The following is a 20815-nucleotide window of genomic DNA, read 5'->3' on the forward strand; positions in this document are numbered from 1 at the left end:
CCTTATTCATGTCTCATTTTGTTTATTTGGGTCCTCTCTTTTTTTTCCCTTCAACACAGAGGGGAAATTGGAGTAGAGAGACAGCAGTCTTAACCATTTTGGTTAAAATAGCTTATTTTTGCAAATTGCACAAAAACCTCTGACCATGTTGCTAGATCCCCTCCCAGGGCCTTCAAACTTAAGCTTCACTAGTTACTATTATGTTTCTTCTTTTACTGACACCCTCCTCAGTGTTCTACTGATAGAGTATTAAGCTCACTGTAAGTGTGTGTGTGTGTGTGTGTGTGTGTGTGTGTTTATAGCATTTCTTATTTTCTTGCAAATTTTTTGTCACACTACAGCATTGGTCCAAATAAGTCAGTCTTGCTTTTCTGACTTCAAATCATTTTTTAAAAAACTCTGGAATCCCAATGCAGGAACATTAAACACTATGACTACAGTAATTTTAGAGCCAATGTCCTGAAAATGAGAAATTCCGATGAAATGATGTACCACACAACATTGTTTCCAGCCCCCTGCACCACCACTGAAGTTTTGCATACATTTTCCTCCTTCATTTTCATATATATTATATTTACAATCAACCTTGTGGCAAGTTGCAGAGCAGGGAGATTGGGTGACATGGTTCTCTGATGGGGAGATCAATCTCTAAATGGTCCTTTCCTGCTCACGGTGAAAAAACTTGAGAATACAGCAGTGCTATTCATCGTTCTTTCTTTTAACGGTGGTAGGAACTTCAGTCATGGTAACAGTAGCAAAATAGTCAGCCAAAGGTCTGAAGAGAAAAACTAATCAAGAGGAAAGAAGAAAAACCACAGAAAGTGATTGTGTGGTCACTTAGGGACAATTTTTGATGAGTTTGAATATAAATGCAAGAATCTTGTAAATGTCAAAAGAAGGCCTTTGCTAAAGCACTGAAAGCTTGGTTTATCTGTGGGAAAAATGTTTTTATTTATTAATGGCCTATTTTTTAATTTTTCATGTTTCTCATAAGGTTTTTGTCCACTGCACATAAGGGTTTAGTGCAACTAGTTTTGAAATATTTCCCATTTTGAAACTGGAAGGCTTATACTTCAGACACAGACGTTTCCTCTCTGTTCCTCCTTTCCCAGAGATGTCATCAAACACTTCATTCAAACACTGCACTACCCAGAAGAGAAGTGTGTGTTGTGTGTGCCTATGTGTGTATTAAGCCCACTCTTATCAAATGTTGGAGTAGAATACACTGCAAATGCACACACATGGTTTCCACATTACTGGTTTAACCACATTGCAATTGCAATAATGAAAAGCAGAATGGGCAGGAGCCCAGGGGCTCTGGGTGTGTTTTCCAGCATGGATTACAAAAATTGGTGGGAAAGAAATAGCTTCATGTACAGAGAAGAGTTTGGAAATAAGGGCATCAAGAGCTTTCTGGGAAGAAATGTAAACCAGATGGAGGAACCCAAAATTAAGGATGGTGGTAAAAAGAAAGAAGTAGCTGCTTCTTAGAAGCAGTGGGGGGAATGGGTCAATTCTCTGTTACCTAGTTGTCAGGATAATGGGAAGGGTGGTGCAGTGCAAACAGTAGATTTGGGGCTGTGAAGTCCAAGTTTATGGACGTCTTCAGATATGCTTGGCTCCACCTTCTGGGCCCTGGCCACTTGCTCAGTGGAGAACCCTTGGCCATCACCTTCCCCTAAAACACTGTCAGCTGTTCCAGTCTTTCCAGGGTGAGAGCCCTGCTTGTGCATGACTCTACCATGCTCATTGGGCAGGAATTGCAGCAACCCCACCCCTGCCTTTCTACCATGTCCAAGCTCAGAAGAATTGTTGGAAAGTGGCATGCAAGGGGCTAATTGGAGAGGTTGGGTAACACTAACACACCAGACGTTTAAGGGAGTTAACACACCCAGAAGTGTAGAGGGATCCTTAGACCAGTGGAGATAGTAGACAGGAAGAACCTGGCAGATAAATTCTCTCCCTCTTTCCCTCGATGGACTGTTCATAGATGCAGGGCTTCCAAGTGACCTCTCTGGAGATGTCCTGCATAAAGAAGAAACCAGCTGCATTTTTTGGTGAGGCTGTGGTCAGCTCACTCAATAAGAGACAGTGATAGAATGTAGTCGGCTCTCTGTATCCATAGGTTCCACATCCATGGATTCAACCAACTGCAGATCAAAAATAGAAAAAAAAAGGAATACCAGAAAGTTTCAAAAGGCAAAACCTGAATTTGCCGCACACTGGCAACTATTTACATAGCATTTACATCGTATCTACAATAGTATTTACATTGCATTTAAACTTATTAGGTATTATAAGTAATCTAGAGATGATTTAAATTATATGGGAGGATGTGCATAGTTTATAAGCAAATAATACACCATTTTATGTAAAGGACTTGAGCATCCAGGGGTTTGGTATCTGAGAGGGGTCCTGGAACCAATTTCCTGTGGATACTGAGGAATGACTGTACCCTGACTGTACCTTATATTTGCTTTCCTTCCTTTCCTGCCTCCTTCAGGAACTATGGAGATTGTTGATTATTTTAAATATTGTGCCATTAATTTAGGTATGAGACATATATGTGGTAATTTAAAAAGTAGACCATAGGGAATGATTATTGGTTATAAATAGTTATAATTTGAGGTAACAGATTACATTTTTAAGCCACTGCATTGTACAGTAGATATAATTTGCTTATGAAACACTTGAATGTATTCACTTAGTAATAGGAGGCAAACTTGATAATAAAACATTTGTAATTAATTTATTAAGTATTCTGAACTTGGTAGAGGCACAAACAAAGTGGTTGACTTTTCTCCATTACTGCTATCAAATACATGCTGTTGAATCTCGTTGTATTAGTTTTCTATTGCAGCATTACAAATGATCACAATCTTATTGGCTTAAAACAACACTCACTTATTACATCATAGTTTCTGTAGGTCAGAAGTCAGGCATGGCCCAACTGTGTTCTCTGCTTAGGTTCTTGCACTCAAGGAGTCAGCTAGTGAGGCATTATCTGGAGCATCTTGGAAGAGCCCACTTTCAAGCCCATTCAGGCTGTTGGCAGGATATCTTTGTGGTTGTAGGACTGAGGTTCCAGTTCCCTGGCTGTTGGCCCAGGACTGCTGATGTCCTAGAGGCTGCTCCCAGTTCCTTGCCAAGGGCCTTCTCAAAGGCTTTCCACAGGCCCTTACTCTGAATCCTCATCAAACTTCAAATCTGAGTAGTTTAAATCTATTGGATGGGTACAAGCAACACCATTCAAATCCATCTACATGCTACAGTATTCATTTGACCCATGGGAAACGCATACGAACCAGACTTGCTGATTGGGATTAAGTACCTATATTAGCATCAGGAGAAGAGAAATTGCAAAGAGATGGGAAACCCAAAAAAATGGGGAGCCGTGTGATAGTCTACTCTCCCAGTGGTTGGTATGGTTCTATTGTTGGGTTCTATAGGTGGTTGAATGGATAGAGGAGTGCCCTGTGTTACCCAGGTTCTCAGAGAAGCAGATGCCAAGATGGGATTAGATGTGTAAGTGATTTACTGGGGGAAATGCTTTAAGAGGAAAGGGGCAGGAGCTGGAGAAAGCGGGGAGACCCACCAGATGGTGATGCTGCTCTGACCTCTGCATAGGAGAAAAGGAAGAAAGGAAGGCCTTAGACTTCAGTGCAGTTCTAAGGAAGTTTTATCAAGGCTCTTGGAATGGTATCCCTTACAGTTGGTATCCTTACCACTAAGGATACTGCCTTAGCATCCCTGCTGCCTCAGTCTTTGGTCTGGGAGCAGCCAATGGAAAGCCTGATCTTGGCTCAAATGTGATGGTAGATTCCAGTGTGCAACAGCTGGTGCAGTTGTTTGCGCCCCCTGCAGTAGGACATCTGAGAGGTGCATTTTCATGGCCTCCCCAATTGCAAACAGTAGCGCTCTTCCCTTAGGCCAGACCAGTGACTCATGATTACAAAGATTCTCCTTAAGTTTTCTGCATCCCACAGTTGTCTGCGTGGTAGAAGCTGGAGAGGGGTGGCAGGGCTCGGCAGGGTAGCTGAGCCGGTTTAGTCCTCTCTCTTAAGGGCTGCCCCTCCTCTTGCTTTGTCTTTCACATGGTATCTTTTTGGTTTTTGTCACTCGCTTTGAGTTTGGTGGCCAATTTTAGAAAAATGTGAAAAGTCCCTCTCATCTTATTACATCTTTCAATAAAAGACCAAATAAAAAGAAGTCCCTTTTATATTTCTTAGGTGGTTTCATTATCTTTAATGAGAAAATTTTAAAATATTACTTCCAGTATAAAAAAGATATATTTTCTCTAAAGAAAAATATCAAAAAGTAGAAAACAAATATTATACAGCAACCTACAGTCCTAAAATAACAAAAATTAATACTTAGAAATTTTATGTATTTCCTTTTAGACTTTTTTTTCTTATACAGTTTTGTATTCTGCTCTCCCCTCTTCCCAACACTGTGGCATAAACTTTAAAATTTTCTTTAAAAATAACTTCTGTTGTGATCATAAAAGTAATACTGGTTTGTTTTGGAAAATTTGGTAATATGAACTCTGATTCTACAATTGAGCAATAACCACAATTAATATTGTATTTCTTTGCAAAAAATATATAAACAAACCTAAGATAATTCTACTTATATTGCATCTATTCTTTTAATTAACATATTATGAGCATGATCTCATATTACTGACTAATCTTAAAGGTGCAATTTAAATAAATGCATATTTTTCTATAGTATGGATTGTCCTGTTATATACTTAGATGTCTAATCATAAATAATTCTGTGACATGCCTACTTCTCCACCTTTTAAATTATTTTCTTAGGGTAGAAGCCTGGAAGTAAGGTTATTAAGTCAAAGGTAACACATATTTTGAAGGATTTTGATAAGTATGTTGCCTAACTGCTTTTCAGAAATGTACTAATTTACACTTCCATCACAGTGAATGAGATAATTTTCTTTTCTTAGACTGCCCCTTCTTATCTTAGTCTCTACTCATTGGTAGTTGCTCTCATGTATCCCACTTCCTTTATTAGTGTGAGGATGTCCTGAACTTACTTCAGGGGAGATGTTTTTCAGTGAGAAGACATGAAATTTAGCTTTTCTTACCGTCTTTAGTGTCACCACTAGCAATTGCTTTTGATATTTCTTTAATTCAGTTTCTCCTCCCTAAGTTTAGAAGCGCCCAATAAGCACATCAATTTTCCTTTGCGTCCATAGAACATAGAGACACATAAACCTGTGTCTGGCTTGCTCTAATCATAGGAGCCTTTTCGGATTTTGTTACTTTTAGTTTTCCTGCTTTTTCAGATGAAATCTTTCTGTCTTGTTCTTCATTGATAACCCCTGGCTACTTTGTTCCAGCCACTGACTTCTTTAAAGACTGGTTCTGACACAGAATTTAAAGTGACACTATTCCTTCTAACATGGTAGAAAATTGAATAGAAAATTGACTAACTTCATTACGTTCTTAGTTGCAAAATGTCTGGCTAGACTCACAGGTTTAGTTTCTGACCACGGAGTAGAATTTTCCCCTGTGAGAAACTGGCTCATGTATTGCACAAGCTTTGGACTCATTGGCATCTGCTTTAACCAACAGGAAGCACTAGCTTTGCCTGGAAAAGACTTAGGGACACATTCACGGTTTTCTGTGAGATTTGGTCCTGCCCCTAGGATTTCCAGACTTGGGTCAGTGAATCATGGTGGGGGTGACAGTGGAAACTCTTGTGACTAAGGGACAGACTTTGTGTGTAAGAGCCTAATTCAACCTCTACTGAAGTCTGATGGCCATCGAGATAGGCTCTGCCAGTCTACCAGGGCCACAGAGCCAGAGCTCTTGAGTCAGGACCCAACTTCTCTGTGATGTCAAGTCTTTTGTTTTTCCACAGGCCTTCATATCTCTCCACAAGGCACGTGGGAAACCAGTTTGTTGAAGATTTTAATCTCAAATTTGCTATGAGTCTGATACCCGAAGCCGAGAATGCATTGCACTGTACTATAATTAGCAGTGTAATGCTTCAGATCTTTAGAGCTGAGGCCACAGATCTCATTTTGGGAGGCAGACTCATTATGCCCATAGCTGTAGTCATGTGAATCTCACACCTCGTGGGCAGCCCAGAGAGGACCATGGCAGGGGTGGGTGAATGCTCTAGGATCTACCCCTCTGATAGTCCATGGGATGGGCTCTCTTCCCCATCTGTTCTCTTGTGAGTACCAGACCCACACAGCTGGTTTCAGACATGGTCACATCCATGTTGATATAAGAATATGTTTGATTAAGCAATCTGTAGTTTGGAGATTTAATGAATTCCATGAAACCTCTAGCCTTAGCTCCTTGCGCCAAGGCTTTCCATGTGTTAAGTGTGTTAAAAAGACCTTGCACCTGTGGCGTGGCTGTAATGCCATCCGGGAAAAAGTTCCAGAACCCAGCTAGACCATATTCTTTTTTTGCTTACATCAATCTGACTAGAGAAGAAGAGGGTGAAAGCAAACTTCTTTCTTTTGCTCAAAGAACAAGGATAGATTTGGATCTAATGTTTGCTAAATAAGAGGTAAGGGAAAAGGATTAGGGCAAGGGGCTAGGAGGTCTTGAGTCAGGGTTCTTAGTTCTTCTACTGCTATTTTGAGCCTACTCTCTGCACAAGTCAATACAGGCAAAGCAATGGGAAGATTAAATAAGGGCCCAGAAAAATCCCAGCAGTGTACATAGCCAAAAGGGAATATTTAGTTTCAAGACTGAAACAATTATTATTTGCAATTTCTCTACTCCCCTCCCTTCTCCTTTTTCCTAGTAAATGCAGGACAAAACTCACTTCAAAATCACCTGAATAAACACCAGTATTATACCCTCTGGTGAAGCAAGACTGTGGGTAGTTGGATTGGAAATAGAAACAAAATGAGTCTAATAGGAGAGGAAAAAAGAAAAAGTTGAAATTTGGAATGAGGCACAATTTGGATCAGAGTATAATGCTCTGGTGGGTAATAGATTGGATAATACAGAAAAGAGGACAGAGGGAAAGAAAGAAAATATTTAAAAATAAATTAATTGCAGCCACATACAGATCCTTCAGCAAAACTAGAAGCAGCCTGAACCAAGACAGCATAACACAACTCTAAATTAATAGACTATATTCAACTTAATGGCTATGAAAGCCAGGGAAGCAATACAATGGTGAGTCATTTAAAATGAAATGTATTTTTTTGTGTGTGAAACAGAGGAAGGAGAACAAAAGGACTGAAAGACTGAAATGAAAATAAAAGTTTAAATATGTAGATCCAAAGTCCAGAGGAGACTAGAAGCATTCCAAAGCAAGACAAAATGAACAGTGAGAAATAAGATTACACTTAACAAAGAAATGATTTTTTTGTTTGCTTTATTTTAGGCTTCACAAAGGAATGTAAAAGACAAGTACCAGGAAAAGACATGATTCTCTGGAAGAAACAAGATGAAAACCAACATGACCAAATGAAAATAAAGAAGGTAAAGACCATTTTTTGAACAATACCTTCATATCACCACAGCTGGGGAAAGTGGAAAGAGACAGAAAACTGGTAATTATTGCCAAGAGACTTAAACCATGCATTTAGGCAGTGATTATTTATTTTTAAATTTGCAAATAATCTCATGGACACATTTTTGTTATAATAATTGTAGTAATACAGTCAAAGAAAATGTCCCCATTGGCCCCACCCAAACCCACTTTTCTTCCCAAAGTGTTTATCAAAAAAAATGTAATAGAAATAACAAATCTAGATGGTTATCGTTTTCTCAATAAGAAAAATGTATGTTAGTTGGTTCTTGCTACTCTTCTTATGCTCACTTTGGATCATCAGGCAACTTTGAGTATAAAAATTCTAGTATTTCTATTTCCCTTTTGATTTTTGTGGTGCTAAAATGTTCTTGAAATTAAAATGTTCCACCCCCTCCCACTCTTCAAATCCCCATCTGTTCTCTTCTGAGCACAAGACCCACAGAGCTGGTCTCAGAAATGGTCACATCCAGGTTGATATAAGAATATGTTCAAATAAGCAATCTATAGTTTGCAGATTTAATTAATTCCACAAGACACCTAAAAAGTACCAGGTAGTATTTCTAAGAGATGGAGGGACAAAGATAAGAAAATCCTGGCATAATACTAGAGAAAACTCAAAATATTTTAATCCAGCAGAAGCTGGAATTGAAATGGTTAATGCGCACACCCCAGAGTCATGCAGATCTGGGTTTGAATGCCAGCTCTGCCACCTATTATTTGTACGGTCTTTAGAAGTTGATGATATTAATTCTTAAGGTTTGTGTCATGCTTTGCATTTTCATACCCCTTCACCGCCACCCCATCCTTTATGGCAACAGATTCTACCTCTCTGTCCACAGAGGTGGACACAAGATAGACCAATCACAGTGTTTATCACTCCTGACCACAGTGATTGGCTCAGAGATGAACACATGATCTAATCTGGGCCAATTAGAGTCCTTTTCTGAGATTTTTTTTTCTATCTGGAGCAAGAAGAGAAGAACTTTTTTTTTTTTTTTAACCTGATGATGAGGCAGTAAGAATGTAATTTCAAAGGTATTTGCAGCCATTATTTCAGTGTTGTGGGAACAGAGAATAAAGCAATCAAAAATATTATTTTATTATGTTATTTGAATAGTAAAAATAGGTATACTGTACATATATTGTATGTACATTATATATGTATTCGTTTTTGTTTTTGGCTGCACTGTGCGGCATGTGGGCTCTTAGTTCCCTGACCAGGGATTCAACCTGTGCCCCCTGCAGTGGAAGTGCAGTGCAGAGTCTTAACCACTGGACCGCCAGGGAAGTCCCTGTATCATATAAACATAATCCAGTTCTCTTGGCTCTTTTTAGGTGTAATTACTATCCTGAGTTTTGTGTTTAGCACAAGTATGTATATATGTGTGTGTATGTGTGTGTATATATATATATATATATATATATATATATATATATATATATACACATACTTTTTTTGTGTGTTTAGCACAAGTATATATATACCTAAGCAATTTATTATTCAGTATTGTTTAAACTTTATAAAATGATGATAAATGATGTATGTTTCCATCATTCTACTAGATGGGCAAAAATTGAGAAGTCTGACAATTTCAAGTTGTTGGTAGAGTTTGAAGTAATGGGAACTCATATATCTCCCATAGGAATATAAACTGGAACAACCTGGCATTATCTTGTGGAGCTGAATACGAATGTAGTCTAAACCCTGCAATCACATCTAGGTATATATTCTAGAGAAACATTTGCACATGTGTTCCAGCAGACGGGTATGATGACTTATAGAACCTCCATACATAACAGAAAACAAAAAAGGAAGTAAACCAAATGGCCATTTATGGGAGAGTAGGTGAATGCATTGTGGTACATTCACATGGCAGAATAGTATGCAAAAGTGAATATGAATGAACCGCAGGTGCATGCAACAACATGGATGGATCTTAGAAGAAATACTGAATGTGAGTAAAACCATTTTAAGGAGACAGTTGGGTTCTGTGAAGAGTTCTGTAGCTGTCCTCCTAGCCCCCAGTTAGACAACTGGTCTTCACATCCTATTTTTGGGCTGCGGTAGAAGCGGGCAGCAGAGGCTCGGATGGGCAGTAGTCATTGTTGTTCTGACCCACCACACTGGTCACCCCGGGGGAGGAACGTAGTGGAGAGGGGCAATGTCTACCTTGGTGGTGAGGTGCAGGGTCACCCTTTGCCTGAACATCTGGATTCCTGAGTGGAGTTGCTTCAGGGACCAAGAAGTAGACACTGAGGAATCTTTCTTCCGCTCAGGGTCAAAAACCTGTGACAAGCTCTCTGCAGGTCTTATCTGGGTGGTCTCTAAGGCCTGACCCAACAGGCCTTTAATTACTGATGGACTACCATTGATGACATCTTTGGGATGAGTTTCTGACAGCTTGTGGTTTGACCTCCAGCTGCTGGGTCCTCCACTTGGGGCTTACGTATTAGTTAACTCGTGATTTTGGCCATCTCCCAAGAAGATGGTGTAAACAACCTCTCCTTTTGAGATCTTAGGTGCTATACAAAGGCAGCTTATCCTTTATTTTCTCTACATATTATTTCATCAAGAATCATTGTTTTACATTTTAGCATCTCTAAAAATAAAAATGTATCTTACAGTTGACAGCTTCTTAACAGTGATAAAAGGTAGCATTTTTTTCTTTGTTGATGATACATAAAATGGAGGTGTGTCTCACGATCAACGGAATCTTAGACTTGATTAAATAGGATATGCTTACCTAATACAGATAATCTACTTTTGCTCTTTTCCCAACAATTATTTTCATACATAATGATCTGCACACATAAGCAATATTCACTCAACACTCTGGAATAGAATGGAGTCATATGTATAGTTTTGTAGTAGTTGGTGGAGGGGAGGAAGGAAGATCTTTGCAACTCTCTCCATTGCAGTAGGCAGCAACCAGGAAGAGGCATTGTAAAATGAGAGAGAGAGAGAGAGAGAGAGGGAGAGAGAAAGGGAGAGAGGGAGAGAGAGAGGGAGAGAGAGAGAGAGGGAGAGAGAGACGGAGAGAGAGGGAGAGAGAGAGAGAGAGAAGCTTCCTTGTTTTCTGATCACTTTCCAGTCCCTCTGGAAGCCTGATTATATGTCTTGCCCTGGGTTTCTTGAGTTGTTATAATAAATCCCCTTTTTCTTGGTTTAAACAAGTTTCTATTTCCCACAACCTAAGGATCTCTAATTAAGACAAGTGCTCAGCAAGATACCCAATATTTAATGAATGCTCTGTAAGTGCTTATTGTTTTATTATTGTATTAAGGGATTTATTGAGGTTCACCGAAAGTACTTTGAGAATAGAAAGGAAAAGAGAAAAAAGTTGATTATTTGGTCCCCAGTTGGGCTGCTTGGGGAGGGTCTTAAAGAAGGGTGGGTGATACTCGACAAGCGGAGGTAGGAAGCCAAAGGCTTCAGTGCAGAAGGATGCTCAGCAAAGGCGAGGGGAGGGTTTGGGAGCTGGGATAATGTGAGGCTCCGGCCGGAGGCTGAGCCTGGTTTGGAAGGACCTTATATATATCACGTGATGGGGTTTTTGCTCTATCCTGAAAGGCTTGCAGAGGAAGCAGGAGGCACCAGAAGATGACTTAAAAAAGAAAAAAATAAATAAAGGCAATCACATAAGAAATTGCTTAGACATATCACTCTGACACAAATGTGCAAGAGGAAGTGGAGAGGAAGGGAACTGTGTTGGGAGGCTGTGGCAGTCTGGGTGAGAAGAAATGAAAGGGAAGCGAGGCATCAACACCCCCCTCCTGTGTGACATTAAATAGTGCACGCGGAAGAGCGGACTTGTCACTGGTCTGTGCAAGCAGTCTCCTGCTGACAATCAGAGTGACTCACAGGTGTCCCACCAGCTCGCCCTCTTCGTGCAGGAGCTGTTACATTTATACGCCTGCTCCATTAGCAGCCAGGCTAGCTAGCTGTGCCCTTTGACTCCTTTCCTCAACCCTCCACGTGTTTGCCTGCCACCTGGTCTTGTCCTGTTTCCTCCCCGCTCCCAGGCTCTTTCATCCAAATTCAAACGGTAGAGTTTCCATTTCTTCTTGGTAGCTCTGCACATTGATTAGACCATTTCAGACATTCTGTGTGTTTGTGCCTGAGCAGTGCACCCCTCCCCCACCTCACGCAACAGAGAGTAATTTGAAAAGAGCCTAAAACTAACAACTTACACAGGCTGAGTTGGGACCTTTTTTCCTTTACTATGGCGTTTTGACAGCAAGAAAAATGACACTGGCAGAGCACTTATTGATTCACAAAAGACCTTCCCTGTGAATTTGAATACAGATCCACCTGTGCACTCTAGACAAATCTATGTCTATTTGGGGCGGGTAAAAAGCTATGGTATTATAGATGTTGTCAGTGAACTTGACCTAAAGAGAGATTCTGTTTTCCCAGTGGTTAGTGCAGAAGAAATCCATACATATATTTGGCTCAATAAATATTCTTATAAATTATATGGAGGATGATATTTTTACGTTTGGGGGAATAATTCTTATGCAGTGGAAGTAAGGGAAAGATAAATTGGGAATATACTGCTCAGTTTTGGCCATGTGGTCATTTTAATGATGCTGTAAAAACAGAGATGGAGCAAGAGAGTGTTTCTTTATGAGGATGGGCTGACTACTTAACGCTCTCAATCTGGAAAGATGAAGGTAGAGTGGGATGTGATAAAAAATTTAGTCATGAAGGGAATGAATCAGGTGAGTAACAACTCGGAAAAATAAGAGTAAGGAACATATGCTGACGGTAGTTTGAAGACAAAAGAAAGTGCAGCTTTACATGTTTATAGTAAAGTCATTCATTATTCCAAGAAGCAGTTAGGTCAAGATATGATGGGATTTAAGCAAAGGCTTAGATAAACTCAAGGATGCAAAGTTGGCAGTGGATATACTTAAGAAATACGCCCACATGTTTGGTTTTAAGTTACAAAAATAACATGTTCATTGGAGAAGAATTAGAAAAATCATATAAGCAAAATTTTTAAAAATTAAAAAATCTGTAATCTCTTAGAGATAATAACTATTGATATTTTGCTGTATAAATACTTTATTTTTCTATTTGTTTATTTAATTTACCCAAATGGGCTCCAACTAAGCATATTGCAGTTTTTTTCAACATAATATTTTGTGACCATCTTTCCATGTCAGTAGCTTTATAGCTACACAAACTTCGAAGTACAAGGTGTTGCTTTGGATGGATTTACTATAATTATCTTAACCATTCCATATTGCTAAATGTATTCTGAGATTTCCTACATGTTTATCTTCTAGGTTTATGATACTTTTGTCAACTTAAAAATGTCCTATTGGATTTTAAATGCAATTGCATTGAGTTTACAGATAAATTTTGTGGGAATCTTTACGGTACTGGGTAATTTTATCTGGAAACACAATGTATCTTTTAATTTATTCTTGTTTTCTTTTATATCTTTCAGTAAAATTTTAATAATTTTCTTCATATTGGTCCTGTATATTCTTATTAACTTGATTCTTAGGTCCTCAGCATTATGATTACCTTTTACTCCTATTGTGAGTGGTTTCTTCCATTATTCTAGTGGTTAATTTAGGATATATAAGAAAACTATTGCTTTTAAAATATTTTATTGTTCAAGTGGCTTCCCCGCCAAACTTAGTAGTTTTAGTTATTTTCTAGTTGTTTTCTTAGGTCTTCCAGTTAGATGATCAAATCATTAATGAATAATTATATTTTTGCCTCCTCTTTTTCAATATTTATACTTTTATTTTGCTTTTGTATCCATTTTAATTGCCAAGCACTTCTAGAATGATGTTAAATAACAGGTGTATGCCTGTCTTGTTTCTCATTTTAATGGAGTGCTTTTATTGTTATATCTTTAGGTATAAAATTAGTAATTAGATTGAGAACTTTTCTTTTTCAAGTTACATTAAGAGAGTATTAACATATTCATATTCTACTGAGCTCTTTTAAAATCAAGAGTATATTTTGATTTTTTCAAATATCTTTTTAGCAACATTTACATGATCATATAATTTTTCTTCTTTGACTTATTGATGTGAATGATTTACTGGTGTTGAAAGTACTCGTATTCCTGGAATGGATTCCTATTTTGTTACTGTCCTGGTAATCTATTGCTTCATGACAACCTGCCTCAAAAATTTCATTTTGCTCACAATCTTATGGATCAGAAACTGAGGAAGGGCTTGGTTGAATGGTCCATCTCTGATTCTCACGGTACTAGCTAGGGCAGTTGGAGCCAAAGGATCCACTTCCAAGATGGGTTCTTCATTTACATGTCAACTTCCTGGGTACCCCTTGGCTTCTTTCTCCTGTTCCACATGGTCTCTTGTTGTATAGCCATTTTCCTTCTCACTTGAACTTCTCAGGGTTTAGTGACTTCTGAGTTGTCACATTTCTTACATCTTATCTGGCTTGAAAAAGCAATGATCCCAGACACGGAAGCTGCAAGATGCCTGATGACCTAACCATAGAAGTTTCAGAGTGTCACTTCTGCTGGATTTTATTGGTCAAGCCAGTTGCTAAGGTCAGTTCAGATTCAAGTGGAAGGGAATTAGGCTCCACCTTCCAATGGGAGGAATAGCAAAGAATTTGGAATCTTTAATGGCTTATTATTTTTTAAATTGTTGCTGGTGTGATTTGCTAATATTTCTCAATATATTTGTGCAAACATTCCTAAATTATGTTGGCCTAGAGATTTCTGTGCTGTGTTTACCAGGCTTTTGGTAACAGGGTTATGACATTTGGTTTTTAAATTGAATTGGAATATTTTGATCTTTTTCGTAGTCTCTTTAACACATTAAATAACATTAGAATTTCTTGCTTCTTTTTAAAAAAAAATTAATTAATTAATTAATTAATTTTGGGCTGCACTGGGTCTTTGTTGCTGCATGCGGGCTTTCCCTAGTTGCAGCGAGCGGGGGCTACTCTTTGTTGTGGTGTGCGGGCTTCTCACTGCGGTGGCTTCTCTTGTTGCGGAGCACGGGCTCTAGGCACGCGGGCTTCAGTAGTTGTGGCTCACAGGCTCAGTAGTTGTGGCGCATGGGCTCAGTTTCTCCGCGGCATGTGGTATCTTCCTGGACCAGGGCTCGAACCCGTGTCCCCTGCATTGGCAGGCGGATTCCTAACTACTGCCACCAAGGAAGTCCAGAATTTCTTGCTTCTTGAAGATGTATAAAACCTCCCAGGGCAAATGTCCTTTATAATTTGACAGTTCTTCGATGGTATTTTTATTATAGAATCTTTGATCTTATTTATATTTCTTACTTCTTCTTGAGTCAATTTTCTTATTTTATATTTTCCTAGTAAAAGAAGTCACAACAATTCTTGACAAGTATTTGTCACAACTTTTGCTGTTTTCCAGGACTGATATAGATGTCTTCTCCTTCATTTTAATTTTTTTTGTCTATTTCAATGGGAATGTAGGAAGGAAGGCAAGTTTTTTTGATTTGCCAAACTTTAATACAGAGATGTAATGCTCTAATTGTCATAGCTGTGTTGTAAGGTATTGCACATTATTTATACCTTATGTCATTTAATAGGAATGAATACCCTGTGAGATAACAAAAATTACTCTTTTTATACAAATGAGTTTATGTTTTATAACACAAGTCACCTACTATAAGTTCATTACAAAGAATTATTAATTTAAGTTCAGAGTGATCAAATACTCTTTGTTGAATCAGATGGAAAGCAGGAATTACATCTATAATGTGTTTCATGTCATCAGTTGTGACTTTTGTCCCTCATGTTGATTAATTCATTAAGCATATTTAGTTATATCTACCAGTCTCCCAAGAGAGATGGTGAGGTCCATGAAAAATATACCATATTTAAGTTGCTGACAGAATCTTAAAGTACATAATAGTAACCAAGAGATAGAAAATGTTTACAGAGGAATCCCAGCATCACCTGTAATTTTCTGAAACTGCAGGGAAAAACAAAAGACAAGACAAAAATTCAGTGATGAACAAAGCCAACCATTAAAAAGTAGAGTTCAAAACTTCAAAAAAATAAAAAAGAAAATGTTTAATATTTGATATAAATGTCCAATTGGATTAAAAAAATTTTTTTTATTGGGGTAGAGTTGTTTTACAATGTTGTGTTAGTTTCTACTGTACAGCAAAGTGGAGTTCCCTGTGCTATACAGCAGGTTCTCATTAGTTGTCTATTTTATACATATTAGTGTATATATGTTAGTCCAATCTCCCATTTCATTCCATCCCCTCTTTCCCTGCTTGGTGTGCATACATTTGTTCTCTACATCTGTGTCTCTGTTTCTGTCTTGCAAACCAGTTCATCTGTACCTTTTTTCTAGATTCCACAAATATGCATTAATGTACGATATTTGTTTTTCTCTTTCTGACTTATTTCACTCTGTATGACAGTCTCTATCTCCATCCATGTCTCTACAAATGACCCAATTTTGTTCCTTTTTATGGCTGAGTAATATTCCATTGTCTATAAAAACATGGAACACTTCACAAATTTGCATGTCATCCTTGTGCAGGGGCCATGCTAATCTCTGTATCGTTCCAATTTTAGCACATGGTGCTGCCGAAGCGAGCACAAGGAAGGCAATTTAATGCATGGGTTCAAACTGGCATCTTATGAATGTTCTTATAGTCCTTTTTTTGAGGTAGAAATATCTTAGAATATGTCCATAGTGTTGTTATAAGTAGAGCTTTAAACAGAATGATCCATAAATCTGTTTTTTGTGGCATTTAAACTTTGTGTTTTGAACCAAAACTAAATGGGAGCTAAATATTATTTTATACTGTTCTCATAGAGATGCCAATACTGTCCCTACTAAATGAGGGCTTCATCAAGATATGTTAGCTCACAGAGTAGAGAAGGAAGATGAATCTTAAATAACAGAACTCAGATATCTGACTACTGATCATCAAGATCAATAAGAAGACAGTGAGTACCCCATGAATTGTAGGATAGTTGCTGGTAAATTTTCATTAACAGGCTTCCAAGTGAGTCTATGTGGTGTGTGTATGTGCCTTGTGCAAAGTTCAGAAAGTCCTTTGGGGAAGGATGATGAGATTATGGGGAAGGCAAGCAATGTAGGATGCTAAGAGAAGAGACGCCAGTAACTTGCCATTGGTACAGGCTCACTCTTAGCCTAAGTTTCCCAATTCTGGGAACATTTTCTAATAGGGAAATGTGGTCTATATCACTAATGACAAGGGGAGATACTAGAACTCTGGATAGTTCAGATGGAAGCAAATGGATGGGTGGATCACTCATCTTGAAGACTTTGAATTTGTGCTGCAAGGAGAGGTTGCAGAAAGCATCTCTCGTGGTAAAGCATTTCACTATTTAGAAAGTAAATTTTACTTAAAAAGAAGCTATGGGTAGACCGTGCAAAATGAGACCCAGAAATAATTGGAAAGACGGCAGAGGAAAGATGAGAGAGTTTGAATAAGTCCTGAAAGCCCAAAGGCTGAGAATACCAAGATAATTTAAAAATACAGGGAAGATTTGAAAACACATGTAGCTGCAGGGAGGGTTGGCCAAAGAACAGAAACAGAGAAAACCATAGGAAATGGAAAAGAGGGGAAATGGAAAGGGATGAAGATGTTACCCTTAACAGGAATGCAGACGCACGTGGAAAGATGCCAAAAAAAGCCAGGCGAATAAGTGCTCTGGATGGAATCTAGTGTATGTAGCTGAGGAATGAAAACAAAACCCACCACTACACTAGTAATAGAGGATGGGAAGACTACCAAAAAATCAGGGGAGAACAATGTGCGTCTCAACAGGAGGTAATATATTGTATGCAAAGGCATTTGAGCATACAGCGTAGCATTTAGACACATGATCTAGAGAATGCAAGTGCAAAGGGCAGAATAGGAAAAGAATGTCTGGCCACTCTATATATAAACCTGTAAGTCTGAGCTAAATTTCTCTTTGTCTACTCTGGTTACTGTTTGCTTCTTTGTTGACATGTAAAACATTTCCACAGAGTGGTTTGGGGGGTATTAAAGTGAAACCAGGCTCATGGTAGAAAACAGAAGACTACAAGAGGATTTTATGATATTTAATAGTTGCTTTATAATATAAAAAAAGATTTGTTTTTTTTTTTGGTTGTTCCTATGTGCTTTACAGAATCAATCTCATGGCTTAATAACCTTACACCTTGAGCACCTGTGTATTTTGTGCTTAGTTGCAAATACTTTGAGCAACAGATTTATTATTTCTTCCTGGATCAGCTTGGGATCCCCTTTGAGGAACTATGTCTTCCAAGAATTCAGCTGACCACATAGTCCTAAGCCTAGAGTTTTGGGGAAAAGATTTTTTTTTAAAAAATTAATTAATTAATTAATTAATTTATGGCTGTGTTGGGTCTTCGTTTCTGTGTGAGGGCTTTCTCTAGTTGTGGCAAGCGGGGGCCACTCTTCATCGCGGTGCGCGGGCCTCTCACTGTCGCGGCCTCTCTTGTTGCGGAGCACAGGCTCCAGACGCGCAAGCTCAGTAGTTGTGACTCACAGGCCTAGTTGCTCCGTGGCATGTGGGATCTTCCCAGACCAGGGCTCGAACCCGTGTCCCCTGCATTGGCAGGCAGATTCTCAACTACTGCGCCACCAGGGAAGCCCCTGGGGAAATGATTTGATATGTAGCTGCATATTTGTGTTTTTGTTCCAGTGGAGTTAGAATTTACCTTGTAAGGAGTAAATACTCATCCTTTGGCACCTGGAAGATGGTATAGCATCTTAAAATAACCAGAAAAGAAGTACAAGAATCTCTTAACTTACCTTTCTGCCTCCAGCTCATCTTCTTTTTTTTTTCCCTAGTGAAATGATCTTTAAAATAAAATAAAATAAAACTCACCATTTAACATCGTAAGTGAGGTTTAAACTAACCCAAAGAAAGAAAAATATCTGTAAGTTAATGGGACTTATAAACTAAAATATCGACTTTTGCAGCAACCTTTTGTCATCTGGGAAAAGGCAGGTCTCTAGGAAGAAAAAAGAAGTGTGAAGAGGTGGGAAGGAAAAAAAAAGATGGAAGAACATCTTCGTCATTTAAGAAATATTTCATAGACACCAAATTGTGTTCTAGATACTTTAGCATTTCATTAACATTTTGGGCTCCTCAATTAGAGTGACAGTTTTCTGAGAAACAGGATTATGTCCTTTTAGTTTTCTTGACACCAACCACAAGGTCAAATAGCTAAATTCAAAAAATTTTATTCTCTTTAACTTTTCTACAGCATTTGACTCTGTTGAGAAATTTTCTTTCTAGATATTCTCTTTTTTTTTCTTCTCTACTGACACTGCTAGAGTTGGGCTCTCATCTGTCACCTGGTGTCCCACCTGCAGTTTTCTCTCCCCATCCCTCCCATTTCATCCTTCCCATTGCCATCGAAATTGTCTTTGATTAATTCACATCCCTGCTTAGAAACCAGTGATAGCTCCTCACTGGTGGATGCTATTGTAGGCTATTATTGTGGATGCTATAGGAAAAATTACAAAAATCTTTGGCCTTGTGTCTAACTCCAGTCCCAGTGGATGGAGGATAATCAGTTTCCCCCTCTCCACTGGGCCCAGTCTTCCTTGTTCTCCCCAGAACCTACTCTGCAGCCACACAAGACATGTGGCTCTCCAAGTGCCTCCTATGACTAACCTGGGTCTTAGAAGGAGACCATAGCTGTGGAGACCTGAACCTCAATTACAGTGGAGAAGAGAGGAAAGATTGAAAACCAAGGGGCTTGTCTGAACAGTGGTGACCTCAGCTGTCTGGGCAAAGTGGTTTACTAAAGACCTCAGTGGAGAAATTCTATGGCTTAAGAGCAGAGTGGAGTGTATTGGTTTGTGTTCAGTGTATTTGCTCTATTGTTTTGGATGGGAGAGGGGTAGTTGTTGGATATGGGAAGGCAAAAGGATGAAAGTACAAGGGAAGTGACAAATGCCTCCATTTGTCTGAACTTACTGTGAACCACTCTAATCACAGGTATCAAGTTTCCTGGAGAACAGGTTCATGGGTTAAAGAGAGGCTTTTGAGAGGGTATTTTTGGCTATTATTGTGGATGGTATTAACCACAGTGTGCCTCCGTATGTATCATAACCACGGTGACCATATGTTTCCAGGTTAGCATGAGTCAAGGTGGTAAATTTTAATATTTACTTGGGAAAATATGGTCACCATAGCTATGGACTACAAAGAAGAATGATTCTTAGATGACCAGTGCATGATACGCCCAGTCAGCAAACAACTAGGAAAAATTGAATGTATTAAATAAAACAGTATAAAGTATGGAGAGTCCAAATTAATTAGAATCTGATTTCTACCACCCTATGTTACCTTCTGCTGACCAGTTTGGTAAATTTTGTCTTCTTTAACCTTAAAGTGGGCCAATTCTAGAGTTAAACTGATTAAGCACACATCTTTGACCTGGTTTTGAAATCCAGGAAATTATGAATTTTTATGAATAAATTGCAGTAGAGAACGAACGCACCGCCAAGTTTGCATGTGACCTTGAATTTAAAAAAAGCTGTGCTACTTCCCACAATCACCATTAGCATTTGGTCAGAGCATCCTTTTTTGAGCCATACATAGGCACTCTGCAGGTTCCTTGTAATACAAACAGGCAAAACGTAGAACGTCAGACAGGTTGCTTAAATCAGGTAGGACAGATGTTGCAACCATTATTGCCTCCCCTCACCCCACTCGAAGGTAGCAGAAGAGCACCTTGCTCTTACCTCCGTATACTCTGTGCATCGTTTCAAATATCTGCTCTTATCCGAGCTCCACCAGAATGTGGACCACTCATCCTTAGATTTTCCTTAGACATCGGAGTTTCAATAATCAAGTATCATCTTTTTTTTTAATTTTTAATTTTTATTTATTTATTTTACTTACTGACCTACAACACTATGTTAGTTCAATATTTCTGTGCATTAAATGATCAGCACAAGAAGTCTAGTTGCCATCTGTCACCACACAAAGTTATTACAATATTACTGACTATATTCTCCTTGCTGTACATTTCATCCCTGTGACTCATTAATTTTGTATCTGGAAGTTGTACCTCTTAATCTCCCTCACCTGTTTCCTCACCGCCTGCCCCCACATCCCTCCCCTCTGGCAATCACCTGTTTGTTCTCTATTTTTATGACTCTGTTTCTGTTCTGTTTGTTCATTTGGTTTTTAGATTCTACATATAAGTGAAATCATATGGTATCTATCTTTCTCTGTCTGACTTATTTCACTTAGCGTAATACCCTCTAGAATCATGTTGTCAAAAATGGCAAGATTTCATTC

At 38.6% G+C, this 20815-nt stretch overlaps 1 long non-coding RNA gene across 1 annotated transcript in view; it reads left to right on the top strand.

The window, feature by feature from the left end:
* Window positions 1–20815, top strand: part of LOC309658596 — a 340006-nt gene that overhangs the window by 160573 nt on the left and 158618 nt on the right. The window contains exon 2 of the long non-coding RNA XR_014262296.1: window positions 7378–7475. This is a non-coding gene — a long non-coding RNA (uncharacterized lncRNA). The remainder of the gene's footprint in view (window positions 1–7377; window positions 7476–20815) is intronic.

This window comes from Balaenoptera physalus (assembly GCF_965194825.1).
Source record: "Balaenoptera physalus genome assembly, chromosome: 3".
Lineage (NCBI taxonomy): Eukaryota > Metazoa > Chordata > Mammalia > Artiodactyla > Balaenopteridae > Balaenoptera > Balaenoptera physalus.